Source organism: Clinocottus analis, unplaced genomic scaffold (genome assembly GCF_023055335.1).
Source record: "Clinocottus analis isolate CAN_PGR_092001 unplaced genomic scaffold, fCliAna1.0.p SCAF_25, whole genome shotgun sequence".
NCBI classification, from domain to species: domain Eukaryota; kingdom Metazoa; phylum Chordata; class Actinopteri; order Perciformes; family Cottidae; genus Clinocottus; species Clinocottus analis.
In genome coordinates, this window is record NW_027175987.1 from 3583237 (window position 1) to 3599008 (window position 15772).

The 15772-nt window shown below is 42.4% G+C and overlaps 1 protein-coding gene across 1 annotated transcript in view; it reads right to left on the reverse strand.

Annotated features, from left to right (window-relative positions):
* agbl4 (AGBL carboxypeptidase 4) overlaps window positions 1-15772 on the reverse strand; it is a 242737-nt gene that overhangs the window by 36306 nt on the left and 190659 nt on the right. The gene's annotated exons all lie outside the window — the stretch shown is intronic.

The following is a 15772-nucleotide window of genomic DNA, read 5'->3' on the forward strand; positions in this document are numbered from 1 at the left end:
GATCCTACTAGCTGTTTTAGTTTTTCTCTAGAAAGCACTAAAGATACCCTGATTATGGTTATTCGTCAATCGTCAATGAGCCATATCCATTGTTATCTATTTCTTTGTTATTTTGAGCTGGTATTTAAGGCTCCAGACTAACTTTTTTCACCAACGGATCCGTCCAGAAAACTATTCATGAAATGTTCACCGCTCCAAATTTAGTGTATACAGTACTGTCAAAAATTTAAAATGTTCTCTTTTTACTCTAATAAAACACACAATTCAAATGCTTTGGAAATAAATTATTGATTTTTTATTTAAATATTTTCTTTGATTAAAAAACTCATGGCCTTTTTAATTATGTATTGTAAGCTGTTTAGACCTAGTGTTAATAAGTTAAAACAGGTCATAATGTCAAAACATCTCCTTCAAACAACTATATTTTTCACATTTCTTGCCCAAAACTACATCTGACAAGACTAAATTAAAAACATCATGATAATATTACAATTTACCTTCGTCAATACTATTTTTTACTGAATAAGGAGGACCTGAACACATCATCATGTAACTCAATGCAACCTCCGTTGACATTAGCTTTTAGCTCCGTTATAGCACTGCGCTATTCGCCGGCTGCTAGCTTGTTGTGCGACTACACACACACGCACACACACAAACACAATGTAAGTGCCGTAACTATTTCCCTGTCCAGTGCTGATGCGCCGCATCTCTACTGTTTGCCTGTCACAACTTCTCCGTGTTGGCTTCAGGAATCTCTGTTGTGCACAAGACTGTGTTTTTTTTGTAAATAATGACAGCATGTTAAGTCCCAGTAAAATTGCAAATGTCATGTTTCTGTTTGTGCACTGATTAAACAAACAAAACACAACGTGTTTATTTGTAAACTTTAGAGATTCTGCTTTTCTGTTTTTTTTTACTTTGGTTGCTTCCCCGTTTCCAGCCCTCATACTAAATTCACCTCCCGACTCCAGGCATACAAGCATGATGAAAGTGCTATTAAAAGTGAATAACAGTATTTCCAAAAATTGTTGAACAATTCCTTTCAAAGTCGTTGAATGTCCCTTGTCACACACACCTACACACACAGGCACAAAATCGAGAAAAGTGAATCGAGTTCTGTTGCTTCGGTTTGCTCCCAAGAGCAGCCGAGTGTTCATCTTCTGCCATTGTGTGTCCCATTTTAGGAGATGCACTCTGTTCTCCTGAGCTGGCTGGACCGCTCTTACATCAGAAAAAGACTTTGTGGCATGCACTCAGCACTGCTGTTTCAAACAGTGTGCTGTCCAGGAGAATTATTGTCTATTGTTAGTTACAGCTACAGAAACTGAAGAGAGCCCGAGCTCAAAGATAAACCAAAATAAGGGTGGTTGAAACACAGTTTACTCAGTGTGGGATCAACCCTATTAAAATATATCAATACAATGATGTACGACCACATTTCAATTATTTAAACAAATACAGCGAACTATAGCCTGCAGGTCTTTCCAATCTTGGACTGAGTCAGCTAATAGGAGCACAGGCCGCACGGCTAGCTGAGCTAACTAGCTACTGCCAGCTATAATCAGCAGCAGTTAGCAGTGACTTTAGCATCAATAGAGCTATCTGTCCAGCACTAGGTAAACCCTCTTGATGATGTCATCCCTGTCGTCAGACTGGCCATAAAATATTTAATGACATCTTAATGAAAAGTCATTCATACACACTCCTTCTTGTTCATGACAGGTGTGATGTCATAACGGCGTCATTTTTGAGCATCATGACATAAACCCCAAAAATATTAGATTCTTGTAGCTGATGACAATATTTGAATATGAATGATATATCAGGCAAACACATAATGTCAACAAACTTTTGTGAAGATGTATTTTAATTATGTGAACATAATGTTTACTGAGAGTTAAAACCTAAACGTGTCCGCACTCACTGTGGTGGGCAAACTGTGTTATGGCAACAGCGTTTTAAAATGACCTTAAACATATTGATATTTCTAACTTTTTCCGATACCTCGTGGCCTACACACAAATGACATTTAGAAAATAGCAGCTCATGTGTATCTGATATTGTAGCCCCTGCCATCAGTGTATGAATTGTTGAAGCACTTTCAGAGGTTGGAAAAGCACAAAATAAGTTCAAGTCCATTTTCCATTACATCACACTAGATCCAGTACAAGAGACAACACATAGTGACTTGTCGATATCTATTGAACATCACTCCTTCCATTCAGTCAAAGTTGAAAAATATATTCAGTTGTTTTAAGCGCAAATGCAAAAAGCTTCCACCATTACACCAAGCTACAGAAAACAATAATTGACAAAAGAAAAATACAAACACCATGACTGTACAATGACATTTCTGATCCCAACATGAAGTTAATTCATATTGGTCAATTCTACATTCTAGCACAAGTAGATACTGTATAAAGGCATCTGCAAATGAAAACAAGAGAGATGTCATCACACCTACAGGCTAATTCAACGGTTGTATTTGTGTTTCTGTGATTAAAAAAAGGTAAAAAGTGGAGAAGTTTTCCATCTCCCTAATCTCTCATAAATTAACTTGAAAGGATTTTAATGCAGCGTGACACCTGCTGGTAATACAGCTCTCTGATAAAGCTGACATCACATGTCTCAGATAACATCACTGCTTATCTCTGGATATTAAATGACTTCTGGAATATCTAAAAGAAAAAAGTTTTTCTTTTTCGGCTTGTTGTATTACTGCTCTAAAGAAGAAGAAAAATGGAGAGTGGGGCAGAAGACAGCACGGGGATGCAAATGAAACCAAACAATCTCATCTCCCAATTATACAAATAGAATGAACACTAGCATTTACACATTAGGATAATTATATTATAGCATTTATCGCATCCGCACATACATAAACACGTGTGTGGACGGACAATGAGAATAAACTTCTACATTGAAATGCTAATTGAGCTCATGACTCCTGTTCGTCTCTTTCTCCTCCCACTCCTGATTGGCCTCGCCTGACGCAACAACTGCACGCTGGTTGGTTTAGGATTAATGTGGTTGCCATGACAACATGCCGGCCGTAGAGCTGTGTTGGAATGGATTGGAGTGTGTGTGGATCTGTATAAATGTGCGCGTGTGTGTGTATACTTTGTTTGAAGTGGCAGGCCTTTTCAACAGCTTTGATCAGGGAAATGTTTGTAGTGGGGGCAAACCTGGAGAACAAACAGGACTTCAGAGAGATTAGCGATCTGTGGGACACACACACGGCGCACACCCACCCACACACACACACACACACATAAATGAACACGCCGACTGACTAGAAGTCAGCTTTATGTCTAAAATCATAAAATCATCCACATCCACTCCTCGGTTGAAAATTACACTCTTGGTGTCTTTGCCACCGTGATGAAGCAAAGACAACGAGGAGGAGGACGGGAAGTAAGTAGCACTATTCTGCTGGTTGACATTCCTCTGTTCTTTCCCTCTCCTTCACACCCTCTAAACTGATGTTTTTGAAGAAACGGACCAAGAACAAGTGATCTGGACTCTCGAGTACAATCTGTGTGTGAATGTGTGTGCTTATGCCAACCCTGCAGGGCCGGCCTGAATCCATCAGGGCTGAGGAAAGGCCAGGTGAGTCCTTTAGCAGCCAAGGTGTGACATATGGCCCCCACGCTCCTCCATCATGCTATACTGAGCGCTAGCATAAGTGTCTGTACGTCAGCGGACTCTATATGCGTGCGTGTGTGTGTGTGTGGGTGTCTGTGTGTGGGGTATTAGAAGAAGAGTCAAATGTGTGTGAGCCAGGAGCTGTGATTCAGACAAATACACTTCACCGCCCGAGCTGCTCCCGACCCCAACCCAGACGGACAGCACGGTAGCTATTCTCAGCGCCACAAGCACATCACTCAGTCCCCAAGGTAGGAAGATAAGTCATCCACTGAGGTCGCAGGAGGTGTTATGTCTCTCACTGCAAGTAGTTCAGAGTTTGAAGAATGGAGGTACAAGCCCGAAACAAATGGCAATGTGCTTCTCATCTCAGTTCTAGCAATCGGACAGAGTGGTAAGTCATGTTCCCAACTCCCAAACTAACACAGGACATCAACATGGCAAAACATGTCAACGTTGCGATGCATCAATAAAATAATCTCTCTCTGAAATGTATTCTGAAGCATTCAATAATGTTTCAAAATTGTAGTCCTAGAGATGATAGGAGCATTTCTTCAGGAGATGGCCCTGACAAGTTTGATGGATCTTCATCAATGCTGTGGTCGGAAACGCTTTGAAGAATAAATAAATGGCAAATGCATTTTATTGTCATTTTCCTTATCTAGAAAATGAATTCACGAAATACAAGTAAAATAAATAGTAGTGAACATACAAAATGTAATAAAAGCAATCTTTGATTTGAACCAAATACTAGTTCAGCATACTAACCTGCTGACAACCACAATGCGAACATCATTAAAGTTATTACAATTCATCCTGAAGCATGGCATGAATGACTGCACAGTTCTTGGCAATCCAATCAATATTTGTCACGATATTTCCCTCAAAACCACAAATGTGAACCTCATGGTAAAGGACAAGAGTCACGCTGCCAGCACCGTTAAAATAACTTAAAACTGAAGTGCAGTCCTAGCTACCCTTCATATCCAATTAAAATAAATTCACTTTGCACAAAGAATAATGACAAAGCCACTCTAATACCATTAACAGGGATTTTATTAACCTTAAAGGACTTTAGTTGTGTTTCATTTAAAAGGAGTCTTGGTAAATAAATTCAAGAAAACAAGTTACAAGTGCCATATGTAATGTCGCCTATTTCGATTTTCTTTCTGATACCTTTCCCCGGTATGGAAGGAGGCTGGGGGTGGACGCAGGAAAGCGAGGTGGCCTGATCACACCCCGAGAAGGCCCTGAAGGAGCAGATTAGAAAACAGTGATACAATATTAATTGGTGATGGTGCGTGCCAGGGAGGGCAGGGTTGTCCGGGGTTTGTCTCCCCAAGGAAAGGCTGTCAGGAGCGGAGAGAGACAGGCGGGATGAGTCCCTGACCTTGTCTGTCAGCTGGTGGCGGAGAGGAGGGCTGGGAAAGGAGACCCCCAGTCCCACTGACACTCAGATCAACACTCTGCCAGTCTACGGCAAGCCTGCTGGGACACATCCTCAACAACCAGACAGACAGAGTGGCACGGTCAGCCAGACATAATGAATGTGATCTCAATGGTGAAACTAGAATAAAAAATAACATTGAAATGATCCTGCAAGGAGAAGTTATGTAATCTCACTAATGTATTACATTTCACCCGCAAGACTGACGACTGAACAGAGGAGTGTCAAGAGAGAAGAAGAAGGTGGTGCACTAGACATGAGAAATAGGGATGTTTTGTGTTATGTTACTTAAAAAAAAGAAGAGAAAATTAATTAAGTGAGTTTTAACGGAGGATTTGAAAGAGGACATGGAGTTGCACGGATATCCACACAAGCAAGACTGCATTAAAGTATCATGGGTCCCGGGCATATCATTTCTTCAAAGCTTTTTTCTCAAGCCCCCCACCCTGCAAGCGTCGTCATGCTGCAGTTTTATTTCATGACTGATTCAGCACCAATAGAAGTCATATAATCAATGCCCATAGAGAAGCATATACGATAAAGAAATTGCGTCAAATCAGATAGTGGTGGTAGTTGAGAAAAGAGAGTGAACAAGGCAACACTAGCATATGGGCAAGAGCAATGTGTCATCTAGGGACACACAAACACTGGACACATGTCAGCTTCAATTAACCCTCTACCATCTGTCCGTCTCTTCATCGCTCACTTTCCCCTCCGCTACCAGGATCTCAAATAGGTCATGCAGTGCAGTACATCAATGTAGAGTATAAAACTACATATATACAGTGTACACCCGCACGAAGACAAGAAACTTTATTTTTTCCCTTGTGTCATACCAGTTGCAAAGTCCTATTTCTTTTCGTTCTCTATTCGCTTAAACCATCCCCTGTCAAAGCAGATCTACTGTATTAAATTATCAATGCTATGGACTTCAATAATTCAGGCTACCCAGCAGTGTGTTATGCTGACAGTGTCGTGGAGTTCCCTGACATACTGTTGAGTGTCCCTCCAGAGAGCTTGTCTAAGTTTCCCTGCTCTGCAGTCAGCGTCCAACTCACCAACGCTGCCAAAAGGTTAACAACAGCCAATGAATGCAGAGCAGGAGTCTTATGATGGTATTTGTAGCAACACATTATCTTCTGAATGCACCCTGCATGTACAGCGCTGTCATCATTATACCAACAGACAGTGCAACGCGCTCTAACTCCCAACTCTTCAACTACCAAAGCTTGGTCAGTGGCCCTAAATAAACGTTGGCGCTCCAGCTAACCCTCTAGAGTCACTTTTGGACATTTCAGGGACGGCATGTCCGTTTCAGCTGGCTACATGCACACTGTGTCTTTGCAAAATAAGCTTTCGGTTATTCAGCTCATGAAAAGCTTGTGTTATGAGTACAAATAAGTAGTTTGTTACGTTTGTTGACTTTCACACGGGACACGAATAGTGCACTCCTGAGTGAAAGTCCTTGTTTGTTTGAGCCAACATCAACTCCCCAACCTTATCACAACGCAGACTTTGTAGGTCTTTATGCTACTTTAGTGGCTCTGATTCTCTAATACCGACGCGGATGGGTTCACATTGAAGTTAGCGGACAGCCCTGTGCGTCTCATACAGAAGCTAAAGGACGCAACGGAAGTTAAACACATTTATTTTCTCTGTATCACAAGCCCTTTTTGTCTATTTAACAATAATTAAATTCCCCCACCAGATACGGTAGCATCAGTGGCACAGTTCCTCCCATCCTGAAGCAGAGGGTTGTTGATGTGTGCGCCAGAGACAAAGTGAAACGTCACGCTGTAACGCTATTTCCTTGAGTCTGACAAATGAGGCCCTGGCTACGCTCTGGTGTTGGCACTTCCCTATGAAAGGATGCATCAATCCAATTGGCTCTCCCATCCGGCCTGTCACACATTTTTCCTCCACTCGTGACACACACACACACACACACACACAGACAGACTCACACGCGTATAAACAGGAATTACATGTCACAGCCACGCCGCCTCACAGTGCCGCTCCTCTGCTCCTCACCTCTCACCTCTTTTCTTATCCACCCCCAACACCTCGTGTCGGATCCCTTCCTCTCGTTCTCCCTCCGCCTGTCCTCCCCTCTTCCTTCCTCTCACCCCCTCCCCAATCTGAGATCAACACCTAGCTGTGTGCAGGTGCAAGGCTGCTGGCAAACTGTCAGCTTGAGTCTCCTTTACTTAACCACACACACACACACACACACACACACACACACACACACACACACACACACACACACACACACACACACACACACACTCTTACAGCTTGGCTCCAACACAGGCGCTTCCCACTCTGTGAATTGGTCTTCACATAGCGAGCTGGATCACACTCTCACTGTCAACACATCAAGGAAGACTAACAGCAAGTGTGCTAAAGGTTGCACACTTACTGGGGATACAGAAGGAAGAGAACACAGCAGAATTATTTCTTTTTTGAAATGGACTAAGGATTTCGTGAGGCAAAACATGGAAAATGCCCAAATTCGAAAATAGCTGAAAATGAGCATTTTAAAATCGTAACACGCTCACAGCAGAAAGACTTGAAACACGATATCAAGCAAGACAAGCAAGTCTGAAGCGTCTATATTTCTGTGATCCGTCTGCATCCGTTGTCCACATTAATAATTTCAATTTATATTGTAAATGTTTTTGAAATTGGAAACAGGCCAAATTTATAACAAAAATTACACAGCAAATGTATTGGTTCAGATGATGTCACCAGACTGCGTAGCAAATTATAAATTACCGAGTGGAATGGATCGTATGAAGCAAATGCTGATACAATAGAAACTAATGACAATCCTTTATTCTATTACATTCAGATTTATGTTTCAAAGCAACACTTTTTCAAAACAGTTTAAGGATTCATCAAGGTAACTTTTTTCCCGTGGTTGTTAAAAATGTTTTAACATTTTTTAATCTATCAAAGAACCCAAAATACACGATTGGATGGGATTAATGTCATGCTATTAGAAAACAATACATGTATCTTCATCGAAATCCAAACAGAACAGAAAATCACACTGCAAAATTCTTCTTTTTTAAATCAATTAATATTTTTTTCTATCATGCTTGCTGGCTTCGGGCACCTATGGATCCCTCACAGTGTAGCGCAGAACAAGAGAATGACCCTTTGCTGTGATTGTGAGAATAGACTTCACAGATAACATTTATTAAGATTAATATCAACGTTACTGATTGAAAATTAAACCACCAAAGATTAAAGATTTGCTGATATAGTGTTAATGTTCTGGCTGGGAAGGTAATTGGGTGTAATAAATGATTCTGTCTGTAGAATCAACACACACACGCGCAAACCCATTCACACACGCACACACGCATGGACCGCGTGGTGACCTCGAGAGCTGTGAACATAGAGTTCGTGTCAGTCTGCATGGCCTGGGGTCATCTGACAGCTCTAAACAAGACTCTCATTAACACCAAGCCATTAAAAGAGCCTTCTGGCAGGGTGTGTGTGTGTGTGTGTGTGTTTGTGTGTGTGTGTGTGTGTGTTTGTGTGTGTGTCTTAGCCATAGACTTGGGGTCCAGAATGACATTGAGGAGGGGAGACAAGTGTCAGTTTGGTCTTCAGTCATGAATTCCATTGAATTTCAGAAGCACATACAGCACAGAATAGTGACGTGAAGGTTGCTGGTTGTTTAAAGATGCAACGTGTACGATCCGGCCAGCATTCGTTATGTCAAGGCCGTTGTGTTGCAGAGATATATCTCCTGAAACAGCGGCCCCTCAGTCCAAAATGAGAGCACAAAGATGGAGAGGTGCCCCCGAGGGCTCGTCAATCACATTGAAGGTAAGTGGTCCGTGTATGTTTTGATGGTTTGTTTATTGGATTAAATCCAAAGTGGCAGAGATGAGAAAACAATGTGTAGCCTGTATCCATTTGGGCCGCCGCCACCAGGAGACTATTTCGCCAGGAGGAGGGTGGGCAGGGTCTCTGGGAGACGGACCTTCAGTCTGCAGTTAGCATTTGTGTTTTTGGGAAGACACAACAAAAGCACGGGTGTTCTTCCTCTTTGGATTCAACCTAATAAACAAGCCAAAGCCAAGAGATCACTTAACCATAAGCCGACAGATTATAGATTGTAGTGTTAGTTTTGTCATTTTAGAGTTTCATCAGTTTGGACAAATTGTGTGTATTCTTGTTGTCAGTATTGTTCTTCTCTTTAAATAACTGCTGACTGTACTTTTAGATTGTGTGGATCCAGTCGAGAAGAAATGCTGCCCCCTATTTGTCAGGAGCATGTGGCTTGATCCTACAAATTGCACCTTTAATCTGTGGTACAATGTATTGCAACACAGTGAAACACTGCATATCTCTTGTGGACAGCAGCACTTTGCTGTATCTCTGTGCAGATCAACAGTTAATCTAAATCTCACTGCAGAAACAAATACATTCAGAGCACAGAGAAGATAAAACTTCTTGCTTTTTTTTTTTATCTCACTGATAAAAAAAAAAGAAGCTTCTTTGCCTTGAAGATGGTGTTGTCCTTTTAAAGTGTGCACTTACTGAGGAGGGGGAAGTAGTAATCACTAAGTATGAAGATTGTGCAGAAAATAAGGTAAATCCTTGACTGAATTTAAATGCCCACTTTTGCTTAAAGATACGTTTTTCAAGTGAAGGCTGTATTTATTGGAGAAAAAGCCTCCACTGCACCTAAACAACCGCTTTGACACTGCCAGAGTTATGGAAACAATAGACGAATACAAAAACCATTCCTGTGCCGATTCATGTCTTACTTTGATTAAGCAAAGAAATTTGTTTTTTAACAATGTAATGTTGTGGCTCATTATCTCATTATCAAGCGATAATAAAAGACATTTGTTGGGCCACTTTACATTTTAAAAGAATGGACCTTCCACGTGCCACATTATTGGATTCAGATTTATCAAGTTCTGGTTTCGGGTTGTCCATCTGTCTGCCCAATTCTCGTGGAAACAATATCTCAGCAACTCCTAGACAGGATTTCATAACATCTGTCAAAACAACAAAACATCATTTGGAAGGATGAACTGATTAAATTGGTAGTTAAAAGTAAATGTGACCTTACGAAACACATTTTGGGCTAAAACTCAGGACTTCATATGCTAACTATGACAATTTCACAATAATGTCTAACTGTATGATGAAGTAATGACAGCTGGGACAGTTAGTAAACTGCAACCTGACTGGTGGTTGCCGGAGGCGTTCGTTTGGGATGCGGTAATTTTAGTTTTAACACTCGCACATCTTTATCTGTCTCCTTTATTTGCAGTCTTGTGTGTTTTATGTTTGTCTGTTTGGTTTTTGCTTTGGCTTTCATTGTCAAACATGGTAAACATGGCACCCAGGCAAAAGAGAGACAACTGCTCGCAATGATAATAGTTAGTTTGCTTATTTCTTTTATACAGAGGAATATTTAATTCTGGAACATGAAGATGCAAAGAAACAACGGATTTTGGAAAATGCTCCCAGGAATTTGAACATAAATCCAGACTTAAGTCCTTTTCTGGTTTTCTTGCTATTTGTGATGAAACAAATTCTATATCCATTTATTGACAACACATTCCTAAAATACAAAAACAAAATGCTGATTCTAGATAGAAATCCATCTGTTTACCTTCAATTCTTTGTACACAACAAACTGAGAGGGAGGTTAGGGAGTTTGCAAAGTGGTATAATTCTGCTAATGCAATTACTGACATGCATGCATAGCCGTGTGTGTGTGTGTGTGTGTGTGTGTGTGTGTGTGTGTGACAGAGAGAGAGAAATAGCATGTGTGTGTGAGGAGACAGACACATTTATTTGAGTATTTGTGTGTGTGTGTGTGTGTGTGTGTGTGTGTGTGTGTGTTAGAGAGTGCATGTGGAAGTGCTGCCAGGCTTAGCTAGAAATGGTATAATTTATCACACCTAATTAATTATACTCCAACACTGAGAAGAGTTATCCTTGTCGCTCAATCGGCTCCCCACTCTGCCTCCCTCCGTCAGGCGACAGGAGGAAAGACCCAGATAAACTCCCAGAGCCTGAAACACCACCGCTTTTTTGAAGTCTGGCTCTCTTCTCGGGTTGATTCGCCACGCCTGTTTAGCCAGCTTCACATTACCATTTAAATAAAGAGTCTAGCTAAATGACCACTGCTAGAACATAAAAAGAGAAATTAAATTGTTTTTCTGTCTCACGGCTGTTTATTCTTTTTCTCTTTCTAGCTCAAGCTCCTCATCATTTTTAATACGTTTAATCTGGGGGAATGGTTGATAAAAATGTGCCGAAGAATCCAAATGCAAAATGAACTACTTCATCTTTGATTTCAAGGTAAATCTAATCTTTTTAATGGGTACCAATGACTCACAAAGCTAAGCAGACTTGAAACAACTCAGGTATGTTCATTTCTTGGGGAGAATTGATTATGATAGAACTAAAACAACAAACAAGAAAATGGTGTGAACAACCACTGGGCATAAAGTTTGTTTCCAAACAGCCCCCATGATTAAAAGGGATAATGTCAAACTATAGAGCGGACAAATAAAAAGGCCTCCAGGGCCAAAAGTGTATGTCGAAGTTATCTTGAGCTCCAGAGTTTCTATTGCCAGAATTACGATTACCAGTTTACAGACTGTGTGCAAATACATATGCAGTGAGGTATTCGTGAGAAGTTGTGTATTATAAAATAGTTGATATTCAGAGGATGCCGTTACATATAAAAATGTATTTTTCAGGTGAAAGCCTTAAAACTTTGTTCTGAACTCCAGTCAGCTCTCTGCTTCTCAATGATCACCTTCCTACCGTCCTGATAGGACAGGCTACACGCTATTTATGTCCCAAGAGTCTCTGAATTATGAAGTAAATCATATTTACCTTTTGAGAGCAATAAACCCTGAAAATGTATATACTGACATACAGTGTCCGCCTTTGTCAGTCTCCATCATGTGACTTGGATAGTAATTTGAAAGTGACGATTTGTAGAGTGATGTCGTTTTCCCACCAGACTATTTTTTATGGATTCATAGAAGTTGACATGAATATCGTTTCATCTGCGTTATCGGTACGCCCACTGCAGACACCGCACACCCGCGGTCGAGGAGGTGACCAGATTGTATCGGACACGGATTGATCGCCCTTGAAATCCAGAAAAATTGCTTAGCTTGTAACAAGCTTTATTTACTACATTAAATTATCATTAAAATGCTATTAGAGCAATTAGCTGATTTCCATTTGAAACAACACATCTATGGTGCCAGAGAAGCGCTGAGGGGGGCGAGACGGGGCCACGGGGGGAAAGCGGGTGGGGAGGACGGTGGAGAAAGGACAGAAGTTACAAGAGAAAGAGAGAAGGTAGGAGGAAGGAGGAGAGGAGCCGTAAAGAGAGGGGAGGAGAGGGGAGTCAGGAAGGGGGCAGCAGTGGGAGATGAATATTAAGCAGCTGTAGTGATTAGGGTGGTGGTGCAGAGTGGCACTGTGACAGTGACATTGGCTGCCATGGTGATTCATTGGAACCCGCTTCATTTGGGCCATAATTAGCTTAAATGTTCAGAGAATGAAAAATTCATCATCACTTTGAATCTTGTTAATTGGGAGAGCAGTCTGCATTAATAGAGGCCATTTGGAAGCTCTGTGCTTAAGTATGCAAGTGTGCGCGCACGCACGTGCACGCCCGTGTGCACGGGAGAACTCGGTTTTGCATCCGCTTACTGGAGGGACCGACGGATTTCAAACTTTACCAGTTTGTTTTTATCATTGAACAAGCCAAATAAGCCTCTTATAGATGATAAGGACATTTGAATAACTGCTGGCAGCGGGAAGAAATTTAACAGCGACAGTCAAGACTTAGCGGCGTATCTTATCGTTCACACAGTGAACTGACAATGCAGGGACATGCAGCTGGATGCGTATGGTTGGATAAAAATAAGTAAGGTATATCAGGAGCATGGGCGGAAAAGCCAAAGTGTGTTTCTTGTCCGCGTGTAGTGGACTTCGGAGGCCAAAGGCGTCAGAATCAAGTCATTGTCCGTCAGCGCTGCGGCCTCTTTTCAGATTGACACGGCAGCAGAGATGGTCGTAAGTAGAAGGAAAGATAACGTATGATTCAACATCACTACTGGCAACGGAGATAATGTAACGCACACATACTTCCTGCATATTTTGCATACAGATGTGTGCTGCGTGATGTAAACCAACGCTGTGAAGTCTGTGTGCTTAATATGGAAAACAAAAACTAATCTCTGAGACATTACTGAATAAAGTGCCCCACGTACACGCACACTAACAGCACGACGGAGATTCAAAGAGAACAGTCGGCGCTCGAGTCTTTTAATTGTCACTTTAGAATTATGAGCAAGCTTTCCGTGCCTTTACAGGGAGAAATATTGCAGGGTGAGCAAAAGTGTGTGTATCAGATTGAGACAAAGTCGTATATTATTGTCAGTCGGTGAGCAACTAGACAAAACATCTCCCAAGACAAATGAATCAACAACCCTGTGCACCTTGTTTAACACATCCACGGGTTGCTGAAACTCTGATATATAGTGTATGGTGAACTGTGCTCGAATCAACTAAACCCGCATGTGTTGCGTTGAGAAAACCGAGCGTGTATCAAGTGTCTGTCACAGGGCAGGAGAGGTTAACGTGTTGCTGCTGCAAGCGGTAAGAAATTAAGAGGGATGTCCATTAGTTCCCCTGCAGTGGGAGCGGCGCCTGATCACCGTGGCGGCAAACAGCAGCATGAGGGACAGAAAAAGCCTGCAATCAAGAACTGAATGTTGAGTTCAGACTTTTAGTTCGGGGTCAGTGTGCCGTTTAGTTTAGTTCGGCATGGGCGGCTGTGTTATATGGAGTGTGTTTCATTTCCAGTAATAAAACATGCTACTGTGCCCTTCCTCTAAAACCTCTTTGTGTATGCGTGTGCTCCTGGAAACATCAAACCTTATTATGCTGTGGCAACACCTGCACCCAGTGCACCCTCTCTGAACTTCCCCTTCCAGGAGGCAACAAAAGGCTGTTGCATTTCCACATTCAAAACAATAACAATGTCATAAAGCAAACACATTATACTGCCACCTATTATGCGGCGCCGCCGTGTGTGCGCCGCGTCTGCGTGAGAAGCAGAAAGGTGGACCAGATGAATCAGAGAGTCTTCCGAGAAGCTCAATAAAAGCGGCGAAATGACCATATTCATTAGGCTGTGTGTGTGTGTGTGTGTGACATAAATACGATATGTCTCGCTCAGTGCTGCAGAGTGCGGGGAGGACACGGTGTTTATGCGACAGACAGCGAGGCTGCAGAGCTCAGCCCAGTCTGGACCGGCTCGGCTCAGCCCAGCTCGACCCAGCCGGCACTAATCCATCATCACCACCACTGAATCATCGCGCTGCCAATAAAGCCGAGCGGCAATACATTACAGGCGTGTGGCAGGCTTTAGCGATAATGACATTGAGAAGTCCCCTTGGGCAGGAGGAAAAGTCTGGGAGCATGACACACTTGCTTACAGAGGCAATAATATATGGAAATGCATCAGTGTGCCAGACGTGGGGGGGGGGGGGGGGGGATAGGGAGATGAGGGAACAGGCCGAGCTCAGGCGGAGGAAAGAGGGAGGAAACGGCCCTCACAGTGACCACTTCCCCTGAGATCCCAATGTGGACTCAAGCAAATCCAGCATTCATTGTCGGGGCTCATTTCAGATACCAGCCTCTCCAAACAAGCCATCTTACAAGCAATCTCATATGTCAACACTTCATTTTCTGTCTTATCTAGCTCTCATGCAGCCGAGTTGATATTGCAATATGGTTTGGACATGGGACATGTTAGATACAGCGCTGGCAATCATCGGCGGGCCGCGCGGCGCCGAGAGCAGGCCGGCACCATGGCGAGCGAATGAACAAACACAGCACAGTGAACTCTGCCATCCTGGTATCTCGCGGCTAACATTGAGAACAGTCTGCCTGTTAATCCTATCACCTTCTCTGCAGACGCACACACATGCTGTCCAAAACACACCGAAGTGGAAAATCAGATCTATTGTGAAGAAGTTAACGATGAGGATGGAGAGCCGGTGCCAGAAGTGGCGAACACAGCTACACCGAGGAGAGAAACAACGCCGGAGCTCATCCTCCTCCGTCTGTCTGGAAATCTGTCGGTCTTCACGGTGTCAGACTCCTGGGCGAGATGCTTTGAAAAGTAAATTGTTACCATTGTACGGCAAACTCAAACTCTAATTTTAATCTTTGCATTTAAATTAAAAGTTACCCGAGTAACCGTGTGCTGAGAAATTTGCATTAGCCGAGGGGTCATCGGGGGTTTTCCGACAGCCATTCAGCGCACATGGCCATCAATTTAAAAATAAAGACTCTTTTGACATTCGTTAAGTGGTATTCCAGCGTAGAAAATAACACTTTGAAGGCTCGAGGTAGATTTTGCGCTCCAAGCTTATATTGACCAGATTGAACCGATTTGGTGGTTTCAATAAATACAGATTGAGGTGAAAATATTGTGAGTTGAAATGAAGTTCCTACTCAGAACCCCTGCAACTTCAGGAAATGTGTTTTTTTTTTAACGATGCACAGTAGAGCAACGCCACGCTGATTTGCAACAAAGCAAATTGACGAGTGTTTCTGTCCGACTCGAATGTTCTCAAAGTCCTTTGGACTGGA